This window comes from Schistocerca cancellata, chromosome 5 (assembly GCF_023864275.1).
Source record: "Schistocerca cancellata isolate TAMUIC-IGC-003103 chromosome 5, iqSchCanc2.1, whole genome shotgun sequence".
NCBI lineage: Eukaryota > Metazoa > Arthropoda > Insecta > Orthoptera > Acrididae > Schistocerca > Schistocerca cancellata.
The window spans coordinates 203083465-203096798 of record NC_064630.1 but is presented as its reverse complement, the minus strand read 5'-3'; positions in this window follow the sequence as shown (position 1 = coordinate 203096798).

Here is a 13334-nt window from a genome sequence, read left to right as displayed (position 1 = left end):
TCACTACGATGTCGCCAAACACGAATGCGACCATCATGATGCTGTAAACAGAACCTGCATTCATCCGAAAAACTGACGTTTTGCCATTCGTGCCCCAGGTTCGTCGTTAGGTACACCATCGCAGACGCTCCTCTCTGTGATGCAGCGTCAAGGGTAACCGCAGCCATGGGCTCCGAGCTGATAGTCCATGCTGCTGCAAACGTCGTCGAACTGCTCGTGCAGATGGTTGTTGTCTTGCAAACGTCCCCATCTGTTGACTCAGGGATCGAGACGTGGCTGCACGATCCGTTATAGCAATGCGGATAAGGTGCCTGTCATCTAGACTGCTAGTGATACGAGGCCGTTGGGATCCAGCACAGCGTTCCGTATTACCCTCCTGAACCCACCGATTCCATATTCTGCTAACAGTCATTGGATCTCGACAAATGCGAGCAGCAATGTAGCGATACGATAAACAGCAACAGCGATAGGCTACAATCCGACCTTTATCAAAGTCGGAAACGTGATGGTACGCACTTCTCCTTCTCACACGAGGCATGACAACAACTTTTCACCAGGCAACGCCGGTCAATCGCTGTTTGTGTATGAGAAATCGGTTGGAAACTTTCCTCATGTCAGCACGTTGTAGGTGTCGCCACCGGCGCCAAACTTGTGTGAATGCTCTGAAAAACTAATCATTCGCATATCACAGCATCTTCTTCCTGTCGGTTAAATTTCGCGTCTGTACACGTCATCTTCGTGGTGTAGCAATTTTAATGCCCAGTGGTGTGCTTCCTGGCACAAACTTTCGATGCATTCATCGAAAGAAAGTTAGGGGCATCGAAAACCCAGCAACATCACAAATAGCTGATACAGACATATGAAATGGAGGTGACGGATTCCTTTCAATGTCATGGCATGTTCATGTATGATGATTTTCCAGAGACCAAACAACTTTTTATGTAAGAATCAATTAAGTATACAAAACTAGCTTGGTGTGTTCGTGTTTGACATTCAGAATGCAGAATGTCGCGAAGCTATACTTGACGCTCTTTATACTGACTTGCAACAGGACTTCGATACAGATTTGCGTAGTACATTAGTAAACAGAGTACCTGCATGTGCAATAAAGAACAGATATGCTGTTGGACTAGAGAGTTCGGAAATCCGTAAGTCGTTCTTAACGGGGAGGCTGTGACAAAAACACACATAGCGTCCGGAATAGCTCAAGGCATTGTGACAGAGAGGCTTCTGTTCACTCAATGACAAAAAAGTTAGTCACACAAAAAACGAATGGAAACAAAATGAAACTTCTTGCTTTGACAAGTTATGTGATGTTATGTCATTGGTTACAAAATCTACCCTAATGTACAAAGAACTTGTCAATGCATGTCCACTCACCAGTATGACTTTGTACCCTCTGTGGCATCGATGACTGCACTGATTCGGTTGGAAGGGTGTCATAAAGCCATTGCATCCTTTCCCATGGCAAGATCGCCCACAACTTTTTGCATTGGGACGGAGTTGGCGGCTGATCTGGTCGCACAGATGTTAATTAGGGGCAGATATGAGGATCTCGCTGGCCATGGGATTAACTCAATATCACGCAGATAGTTCGTAGAGACACGTGCCCTGTGTGGGCGAGCATTATCCTGCTGAAAAACAGCCCCACAATGCTGTCATATGAGATGTAACTCATGAGGATGCCGGAAGTCTGTGATGTAGCGTTTGCTGTCATATATGCTTCAATCACTTTCAGGCGTGACTTTAAGTCATAATCGACTGCTATCCACAGCATCATGCCAGAAGTCACATCGCTGCCCCTCTCCAAAACAGAGGAAGAAACAGACATCTCACCAGGTCGCCGAGACAGTCACTGACGACGATCATCCAGGCTAGTGCAGAACTGTGATTCGTCGCAGACCATATTGTGAATCCAGTCAACAGGAATTCGCTTTTCCCGGGCAGATCACCACTCCAAAAGCAGTCGTCTGTGTATTTCTATTAGCGGCAGTCCAAGCATGGGACGGTAATTCTCTAGCCCGACTGATGCTAGATTCAATTAAATGGTCCGAGATGACACATAATGTAGCAGGTAGTCCATTATTTGTTGTCGAAGGGCAGGAACAGACTGAGGGTGCTACAATGTGCTTGGTGCACAGTACCTGGTGGTTGTCGGTAGTGGTGGACCAGAACCTTGACAACGAGTATGCCTGCCCCTACGTTCCGATGCAGTCCAGTATCAGGCCACTCTCATAGATGAGGGCCCCTCAAACCTGGATATTGCACGATTCTATCAGCTGGCCAAGTGGATACCCACTAGACGCCCCCTGTAAAACAATGTCAAGTGTTGACAACTATGTGCTGATAACGCAGCCTCACACGTATTCGTGGCACCTCTGCGTCCTACACAAAGATCACTCAACTTCCGACAGTTTGCATTCCTGATTTTCCCTGCCTTGCGTGGTAAGGGCAATAAACAGGAACAACATTAATGCATTCTGGGGTTCGTTCTACCTGTCAGAGATAATTGCGACTGTAATTATTTACATGCCGCCCCCCCCCCCCTCCCCAATGATGAGCACTTTCGTGAAGTTACGTTGGTACCCAAAAATGTCGTATAGGTGCTTCTATTTCTTGTCAGGCAGTGTAGATAAAAAGACCTGCCTGATAATGCGTGCGTAAATAGACGAAGAGATCACATAGTGTTTAACTACGCAGGGAATTAGTCACTGGAATGGGTCACAACTTTCAAGTATCAGGGACATTCTCTCAGGAGGGATATGAGATTAAATAGCCACACAAATCAAGTCGAGGGAAGGCAAATGCCAAGGTTAGATTGACTGTTAGAGTCTTAAGGAACACCATTTCAGTCAAGAAAAAGATCGCTTAGGAAAATTTAATCTATCATTTCTTTAGCATTGTTCGTCATTCTGGGAATCTTACCACGTTCAGTTATGAGAGGGATGGTAAAGATTCAAAGAAGAGCTGTACCTCTTGTCAAGGGTTTCTTTACCCAGAATGAGTGTCAAAGATAGACCAAAATTTGCAGCGAGAGACGTTCAGATGTATTTTCCGAATCGCGGAGAACCTTAATCACATAAATCGGAGAACCCACGTGTCCAAATTGAGCCAGGAAACATACTGCTCCCGTGAATGTACATATCCTGTAGCGACCACAAACTGAACACAGAGGAGTGCCGACACGCTTCCTCCCGGCTCACCATGTACAAATGGATTAGAGAGGAAAGAAAATGATACTGGTACACTAGCCACTATCCTCCACACACCGTACGATGGCGTCCAGAGGGCAGATGCAGATATACATGATGAAACAAAAAGACGTGATCTGACGTCCTCCCACCCGGTCTGGTACTTCCATGGTTCTCGGTTGCACTACTGGATCCGGTAGTCCAATGTTCACAATATTTCAGCGGGCAACCGTACCTTCATCAGGCGGAGCTGTTGATCCCATCACCTGAGCACGTCTACGCAGGCCCACCTGTCGTTCGGCCATCATAATATATGCAAAAGTAAGACGGCCCTGCCCTTTCCTAATTCGCATTCGACACCAACCATACTGGCTCCAGATCATTTATGACATCAGCTCTTTTTATGTCTGACAGGTGGAGCTCACAGCTAAACGTCAAGTACATTTATCAGAAGAAGAACTACAATTCCACACATCGCATAGCTACTGCTGGTTTGTTGCTTCCAGAAGTTGGTTACTCTGTTCCGCACCCAATACCACCAGAACTTGTTTATCCACAGCAAATGAGAAACGTGATTCGTAATCGGATATGGCATTGTCATTAGTAAGCGCACCCGATAAAATATTAAACCCAGTTAAAAGGGCACGCTGGGGTCTATGGAGCACTGTAGGTAGTGTACGTTTCAGAGAGGTCACAGTTCGTATCGATAGGCGGTAAACCATCGAGTAGAACAGAAGTGATATCTGGTGTTCCGAAAGGTAGTGTCATAGGCCCTCTGCTGTTCCTGATTTACATAAGCTAATTGATCTAGGCGATAATCTGAGCAGCCCCCTTAGATTGTTTGCAGATGACTCTGTAATTTACCGTCTAGTAAAATCATCATACGATCAATTCCAATTGCAAAATGATCTAGAGAGAATTTCTGTATGGAGTGAAAAGTGGTAATTGGCACTAAACAAAGAAAAGTGCGAGGGCCATCCACATGGGTACTAAAAGAAATCCCATAAATTTTGGGTATACGATAAATCGCACAAATCTAAGGGCTATCAATTCGACTAAATACCTCGGAATTACAACTACGAGCTACTTAAATTGGAAAGACCACATAGATAATAATGTGGGGAAGACGAAACGAAAACTGCGCTTTGTTGGCGTAACACTTAGAAGATGCGACAAACCCACTAAAGAGTCAGCCTACATTACACTTGTCCGTTCTCTGCTGGAATATTGCTGCGTGGTGTGGGATCCTTAGCAGGCAAGATTGACGGTGGACATCGAAAAAGTGCGAAGAAGGGTAGCTCGTTTCGTGTTATTGCACAATAGGAGTGACAGTGTCTGATACGATACTCGAGTTGGGGTGGCAGTCGCTGAAACAAAGGCGGTTTTCTTTGAGGCGAGATCTATTTACGAAATTTAAATCGCCAGCCTTCTCTTCCGAATGCGAAAATATTTTGTTGACATACACCTACATAGGGAGAAATGATCATCATAATAAAATAAGAGAAATCATAGCTCGAACGGAAAGATGTAGGTGTTCCTTTTTCCCCAGCGCCATTCGAAAGTAGAATGGTAGAGAAGTAGAATGAAAACGGATCGATGAACCCTCTGTCAGACACTTAAAGTGTGAATTGCAGAGTAACCATGTAGATGTAGATGTACGGAATCAGTGCAGTAAAATGTCACAGTGCAGAGATATGACATGATGATACAAAGGAGACTGTGCCCACGACCACACTGGGAATGAATATGACCGATCTGAGCTAATCAACACAGATTGTCCTACATTTGAAATTCAATGGTATACCACCCACTGCCATATAACGTGGTGTAAGAAAAAATAGTCGTAAAATACCTTAAACAACTGCGACCAGAGACTATCGTGTTTGTACACGACGGGAATTTCTGCTGTCAGCGAATGACGAACCATCTCAACCAGTTTCCGGGCGAACAACGCGGAAGAAATTGCACGCAGTGGACATTTGGTCTTGTACCTCGTAAAAGACCATTGTTGACAGCGTCACATTTAGCTGCTGTCTTCAAGGGACGAAACAATACGAATACTGGACAGTAGCTAAATGGAGCTGTGTATTGTGGCCCAAGAGCCATGATTGTGTCGCTTTTCGAACGAGGCACAACGTCGAAGGCACCGACGTCTCAATGAGGAGACTGATCTGCAGCGTGTGGAGGGTGTAGTTTAAGCCAGAGGTGGTTTCGCAGGTTTTTCTTATCGTGGTAACACTGTTCTCTATATAATTAAAATGAACGATGTCTCACTTACTACCGTCTTATCAAATAATCTGTGACAGGTGTCATCTTTGTACTACCTCTTCACAATACCTTACTGAATCGGTTACATAGTTCCCTTTGCTACTCATCTGACACACACACACACACACACAAAACGCCGCTATTACCATCGTTAAGTCTTTTAACTTGATATTAGCGTGCACAGATAAAACTTTTTGGTACTGTACTGGCGCATGTACCTCCATTGACGATAAGCACACACATTCTCAACAGCCCATACCACATAGCACATTGTCGGTGTAGAATAATGAATTTTTGTAAGACAAGCAAGTTAGTCGGTGTGTGTTACTTACTGAACAATGTTTCCCTTTTTGAGGAACCATGAATCTTTCGGATTTAGACTAAAATTCCTGAAGACGAAATCACAATACTAAAACAGCAATTAATATTCCAAAAATTTAATTACCCAGATCAAAACCTTAGTGTAAACATTTTTACATGGAAGCAGTTTTGCAGTGTACTTTGCAATAATAATTTCTGTCCTAGTTTTTGACATACATCTTGTGTGTATACGAGAGCTCTTTAAGAAGCAAACTCTAATTAGTGTGTATAAAGAATGGATAACGCGAATAACGTGTGGCCCTAACTATGTATACTAAATTGGAGAATTCCAAAGAAATAAATTTGATACTAACTAAAGGTGTTAACAAAAACAAACTTAACGCAGTAATTTATTTAACTACAGACGTCTTAAACCAGTCAGACTGTGAAATAATATTAATTGATTTTACAATTTACATATGAATATTATAAACAGTAGTTTTATCGGTTTCGGCGTTACTTGAACCAACAAGAAACATGACTCTTTGACGCAACTGACGTTCTTAAAATTATTCTGAAACATTTAACCTAACGAAAACTGTGACTGTTGTCCTGATAGTTATACTAAGAAATTCAGACACCCACCAAAACAGGGCTTAACTTGAGACGAATGACCGTAATGACGTGAGCATATGCAGACCAACAGGTGTGCTAATTATGATCACTATAATTATTCACCGATCTCTATTTTAAAAAACAAGATCAATATTTTGATTTCACCCACTATTAAAAGCGTTATTTTAAGGCAAATGAATTATGCATTTGTTCTTGCTTCGATAATATGAAGTGTAGGCGTAAATATATTAGCCAATAAGCGTATTTAAAATTTTCACTATAAAGCTCATAATAGGGAAAGTATTTTACTTCAGCTACATATAAGCTCATAGAATCCTTTTGTTATCTTGTACCTGACTAGTTACAATACACAGTGAGCCACAACATTAGGACCAGCTTTGTTGGTCCACTTTTTAAACAAAGTATAGAACGATTCTTCTTAGAATGGACTGCACAAGTTCTTGATGGGTTTCCGGAAGTATGTGGCACCAGATTTCTACTCACAGGTCACTAAATTCCCGAAAATTACAGGTCGGTAGTTTGTGGGCACGCAGCTGGCGCCCGTTATGTGTTCCAGTGGGTAGAGATTAAGGGCATTTGCGGGCTAAAACATAAATGAGAGTTCAGTGTCATGTTACTCAGACCACTGCAGCACGATTTTGGCTTCGTATCGTGGAGAGTTGGCCTGCCGGAAGATGTCATCGCCATCAGAGAAGACTTTAACCATGAAGGGATGCAGGTGGTCCTCAATACCGTTCACGTAGTTCATTGCTGTCATGGTGTCTTAGAGTACCACCATAGATCCCGTAGAAACCCAACTCAATGTGTCCCATAGCATCATTCTGATCTCACCGGCTTACATCTGAGGCGCGGTGCACGTTCCAAGCAGACATTCGCCTGGATGACGGTGTGTAAGGACCCAGCCGTCGACCTGGTGTCATAGGAAATGCGATCCGTTCGACAGGCGACACGTTTCTATTGATCCACGGTGAAAACTCAGTGACGCAGGAACACGTAGGGGTCGTGTGATGTAGAGCTCCATGTTCAATAATGGCCTTTGAACGGTGTGCTCTGAAACACTTGCGCCAGCGCCAGCGTTGTACTGTGTCGCCAGACCTGCCATAGGCCGCTGCCTGTCATGGATTGCACAGCTCGGAATCCTCCGACACCTACGTTTGGTGATGAGACATGGGCGTCCAGTACCATACGGCCTACGCTTTACTAAAGCATCAATCAATCGCTTTCCATAGGTGCTCACAACAGCAGTATGCCAAGAGGCGACCAGCTTCGCCGTTTCAGAGATTCTCATTTCCAGCCGTAGAGCCACAACGATTTGTCCTTTGTCAGAATCTTTTATGTCAGTGGAATTCCGCATTTGCGCTCTTCATCTTCATTATGACAGTCGTCCGCCCCTGGTAGCTGAATGGTCAGCGCGTGTAACCGCTCAATGTCATTCAGTACGATCACGACGACACCCCTCGATCAGCGGTGGTCTAGCGGTTCTAGGCGCCCAGTCCGGAACCGCGCGACTGCTACGGTCGCAGGTTCGAATCCTGCCTCGGGCATGGATGTGTGTGATGTCCTGAGGTTAGTTACGTTTAAGTAGTTCTAAGTTCTATGGGACTGATGACCACAGCTGTTAAGTCCCATAGTGCTCAGAGCCATTTGAACACCCCTCGATCGACGTTAACACTCGTGGTGTCACTCGCCTTCATACATGGCAGTGGACGTTTGAAAATTCGTGACGCTAGCTCAATGGTCGTCAATTGATTTAAATGTATTTCCCGGCTGACTCTTAATTCAATTACTGCCATGGAGGTGAGGAGAGAGAACACATCCTGTGGTAACAGCATTATGCGTATTTACACTCCTGGAAATTGAAATAAGAACACCGTGAATTCATTGTCCCAGGAAGGGGAAACTTTATTGACACATTCCTGGGGTCAGATACATCACATGATCACACTGACAGAACCACAGGCACATAGACACAGGCAACAGAGCATGCACAATGTCGGCACTAGTACAGTGTATATCCACCTTTCGCAGCAATGCAGGCTGCTATTCTCCCATGGAGACGATCGTAGAGATGCTGGATGTAGTCCTGTGGAACGGCTTGCCATGCCATTTCCACCTGGCGCCTCAGTTGGACCAGCGTTCGTGCTGGACGTGCAGACCGCGTGAGACGACGCTTCATCCAGTCCCAAACATGCTCAATGGGGGACAGATCCGGAGATCTTGCTGGCCAAGGTAGTTGACTTACACCTTCTAGAGCACGTTGGGTGGCACGGGATACATGCGGACGTGCATTGTCCTGTTGGAACAGCAAGTTCCCTTGCCGGTCTAGGAATGGTAGAACGATGGGTTCGATGACGGTTTGGATGTACCGTGCACTATTCAGTGTCCCCTCGACGATCACCAGTGGTGTACGGCCAGTGTAGGAGATCGCTCCCCACACCATGATGCCGGGTGTTGGCCCTGTGTGCCTCGGTCGTATGCAGTCCTGATTGTGGCGCTCACCTGCACGGCGCCAAACACGCATACGACCATCATTGGCACCAAGGCAGAAGCGACTCTCATCGCTGAAGACGACACGTCTCCATTCGTCCCTCCATTCACGCCTGTCGCGACACCACTGGAGGCGGGCTGCACGATGTTGGGGCGTGAGCGGAAGACGGCCTAACGGTGTGCGGGACCGTAGCCCAGCTTCATGGAGACGGTTGCGAATGGTCCTCGCCGATACCCCAGGAGCAACAGTGTCCCTAATTTGCTGGGAAGTGGCGGTGCGGTCCCCTACGGCACTGCGTAGGAGCCTACGGTCTTGGCGTGCATCCGTGCGTCGCTGCGGTCCGGTCCCAGGTCGACGGGCACGTGCACCTTCCGCCGACCACTGGCGACAACATCGATGTACTGTGGAGACCTCACGCCCCACGTGTTGAGCAATTCGGCGGTACGTCCACCCGGCCTCCCGCATGCCCACTATACGCCCTCGCTCAAAGTCCGTCAACTGCACATACGGTTCACGTCCACGCTGTCGCGGCATGCTACCAGTGTTAAAGACTGCGATGGAGCTCCGTATGCCACGGCAAACTGGCTGACACTGATGGCGGCGGTGCACAAATGCTGCGCAGCTAGCGCCATTCGACGGCCAACACCGCGGTTCCTGGTGTGTCCGCTGTGCCGTGCGTGTGATCATTGCTTGTACAGCCCTCTCGCAGTGTCCGGAGCAAGTATGGTGGGTCTGACACACCGGTGTCAATGTGTTCTTTTTTCCATTTCCAGGAGTGTAAATGTTCGATTAATCTGAATGGTTTGCATGTTCCAGTGATTCTATTCGAACTCTATGCTGATGTACCGACAAGGACCATTTTCGGAGGTAAACATGCAAGTACGTAATGGATGTTCAGTTTCTCAATATAGTTCGTCGCACTCACACATTATACATCCGCTGTAAGAAAAATTTCATGTATTTACATTTTTTGGTGTCCCACAATATTGGTTGGGTAAATATTATGACGATACGTTGCATTCAACTTCCACAGATATTGTTTATCATGTAGTCAAGACTACGTAATTAAGCCAAAATCGTGGATAAAATTGAAATGTAGTTTGTTTATTACCACTTTTCTTTTCACTAATTAAATATGAAATATGAATCGGGATTGGAGGTGATGATCCTATCTTTCTTTTTTTAGTATTTTAGGTCCCCGTTAATTAATATCTGGTAGTTCATAAGCGAACTATTTTTTATGCTGGCGCGTTGTTTGTATCAGTTACCCCCGCAACAGTCCAAGGATAAAATTCTATTAATGTTCCGCGCACACGCGTTTCACCATTTTATAAAATGCAGAATTACGTAAACTATAGCTTTCCGTTGCCCACAACTTTCGTGGGTTACACAACCATAATAGTTTCCCAAGAGTATTTTTCCCAGCTAACACAAAGTTCGAATTATGTTGTCGGATTCATTTTCACTTCACTCGACAATAAACGTCTCTGATCACTTCGTCACACGTAATGTATTTTAAACGTGCCTGAAGGGTCTTTAAATAATCTCCTTACCGAATTTCGCAGTCGCGTATTACTTTTTCATAGACTAGCCCGATCGCGATAACTGAAAGTAGAGTGCTCAATAATGTGTTACATGTTCTTTCAAATGTATTAAAAAACAAACGCGCCCCTATATCTTTCTGTCCCGCTTGGTCTTTGCTACTTTGCTTTTTATTACTTTTCCTTATATTGCTTCTTAGTAATACTGTGCAGTTTTTAAAGTTTCGTATTACTTTCCCCTTTTTAATTCTTCCAAAATAAAGTCTATTTATCCTCGATTTTAATTAATATGATGTTAATTGACACGCCTGCCCGCAAAGTACCGTATTACGCGACGGAATGTCATACCTAAAGGCCCGGATTCGATTGCCAACTGGGTCGGAGATTTTCTCCCCTCAGGGAATGCGTGTTGTGTTGTCCTTATCAAAATCATTTCATCCCCATCGACACGTAAGTCGACGAAGTGGCCTCAGCTCGAAAGACTTACACCAGGCGAGCGGTCTACCCGACGGGAGGTCCTAGCCACACGGCTATGACAGTCCATGTGTCTCTCTTCCGCTTAAATAATTTCTTACTGTGCACGTGCCTGCATCACCACCAGGAGGCATTTAATCACGCGGTGGGCAGTGGTCGCAATATTTTGGCTCATCTGTGTATAAAATTAAAATTACCAAATACACTCCTGGAAATTGAAATAAGAACACCGTGAATTCATTGTCCCAGGAAGGGGAAACTTTATTGACACATTCCTGGGGTCAGATACATCACATGATCACACTGACAGACCCACAGGCACATAGACACAGGCAACAGAGCATGCACAATGTCGGCACTAGTACAGTGTATATCCACCTTTCGCAGCAATGCAGGCTGCTATTCTCCCATGGAGACGATCGTAGAGATGCTGGATGTAGTCCTGTGGAACGGCTTGCCATGCCATTTCCACCTGGCGCCTCAGTTGGACCAGCGTTCGTTCTGGACGTGCAGACCGCGTGAGACGGCGCTTCATCCAGTCCCAAACATGCTCAATGGGGGACAGATCCGGAGATCTTGCTGGCCAGGGTAGTTGACTTACACCTTCTAGAGCACGTTGCGTGGCACGGGATACATGCGGACGTGCATTGTCCTGTTGGAACAGCAAGTTCCCTTGCCGGTCTACGAATGGTAGAACGACGGGTACGATGACGGTTTGGATGTACCGTGCACTATTCAGTGTCCCCTCGACGATCACCAGTGGTGTACGGCCAGTGTAGGAGATCGCTCCCCACACCATGATGCCGGGTGTTGGCCCTGTGTGCCTCGGTCGTATGCAGTCCTGATTGTGGCGCTCACCTGCACGGCGCCAAACACGCATACGACCATCATTGGCACCAAGGCAGAAGCGACTCTCATCGCTGAAGACGACACGTCTCCATTCGTCCCTCCATTCACGCCTGTCGCGACACCACTGGAGGCGGGCTGCACGATGTTGGGGCGTGAGCGGAAGACGGCCTGTCGCGACACCACTGGAGGCGGGCTGCACGATATTGGGGCGTGAGCGGAAGACGGCCTAATGGTGGGCGGGACCGTAGCTCAGCTTCATGGAGACGGTTGCGAATGGTCCTCGCCGATACCCCAGGAGCAACAGTGTCCCTAATTTGCTGGGAAGTGGCGGTGCGGTCCCCTACGGCACTGCGTAGGATCCTACGGTCTTGGCGTGCATCCGTGCGTCGCTGCCGTCCGGTCCCAGGTCGACGGGCACGTGCACCTTCCGCCGACCACTGGCGAAAACATCGATGTACTGTGGAGACCTCACGCCCCACGTGTTGAGCAATTCGGCGGTACGTCCACCCGGCCTCCCGCATGCCCACTATACGCCCTCGCTCAAAGTCCGTCAACTGCACATACGGTTCACGTCCACGCTGTCGCGGCATGCTACCAGTGTTAAAGACTGCGATGGAGCTCCGTATGCCACGGCAAACTGGCTGACACTGACGGCGGCGGTGCACAAATGCTGCGCAACTAGCGCCATTCGACGGCCAACACCACGGTTCCTGGTGTGTCCGCTGTGCCGTGCGTGTGATCATTGCTTGTACAGCCCTCTCGCAGTGTCCGGAGCAAGTATGGTGGGTCTGACACACCGGTGTCAATGTGTTCTTTTTTCCATTTCCAGGAGTGTATGTAGCAACCAGTCGCAAACTCATGTTTTATTTATTCACGTTTGCAAATCGATTTCAACTGATTAACAGCCATCATCGGTGCTTTCAACCAATATGTTCCCAGAGTAGTAATACTGTCTTAAGCAGAGGTCAAATGATGGCTGTTAATCAGTTGAAATCGATTTGCAAAAGTGAATAAATAAAACATAATTTTGCGACTGGTTGCTGCATATTAGGTTATTTTATGGTTTACGGTCGCTGTACGACTTGGGAACCACATGCAGCCCACCAGTCATCTGTGTATGTTATTTTAAAACTGAAAAACAAAATTTTTATGTAGATATGCTCCTCAACTTTTTGTCCTTTTCCTTAAAAAAGTATACTTATTGGTACCTTAATTATTTCAATTTGCTTCTTCTTTCTTACCTTACCAATTCATTAAACCATAAATTGTACACTAAAATTTCACACAATTATACAACAAACCTTAAATAATACGTTATAGGCTTTTACATCGAAAATCGCCCTAAGATTCTATTGTTGTGATTATCACGGAATTTCCCTGGTGGGTCCCGCATCACATTTTTATGCCTAGAGATTTCTTGATGGCGACCACGGCCGTTATCAGACCCACTGCTCACGTACGGACCGCGAAGACAAGATCAGGCTAAATTAGACCACACAAAGAATCGCTTAATAAGCATTTCTTCCCGAGCTCCAAACGCGAATTGAACGGGAAGTAACCAACACAATTAGAAGTATCCCCTACCAT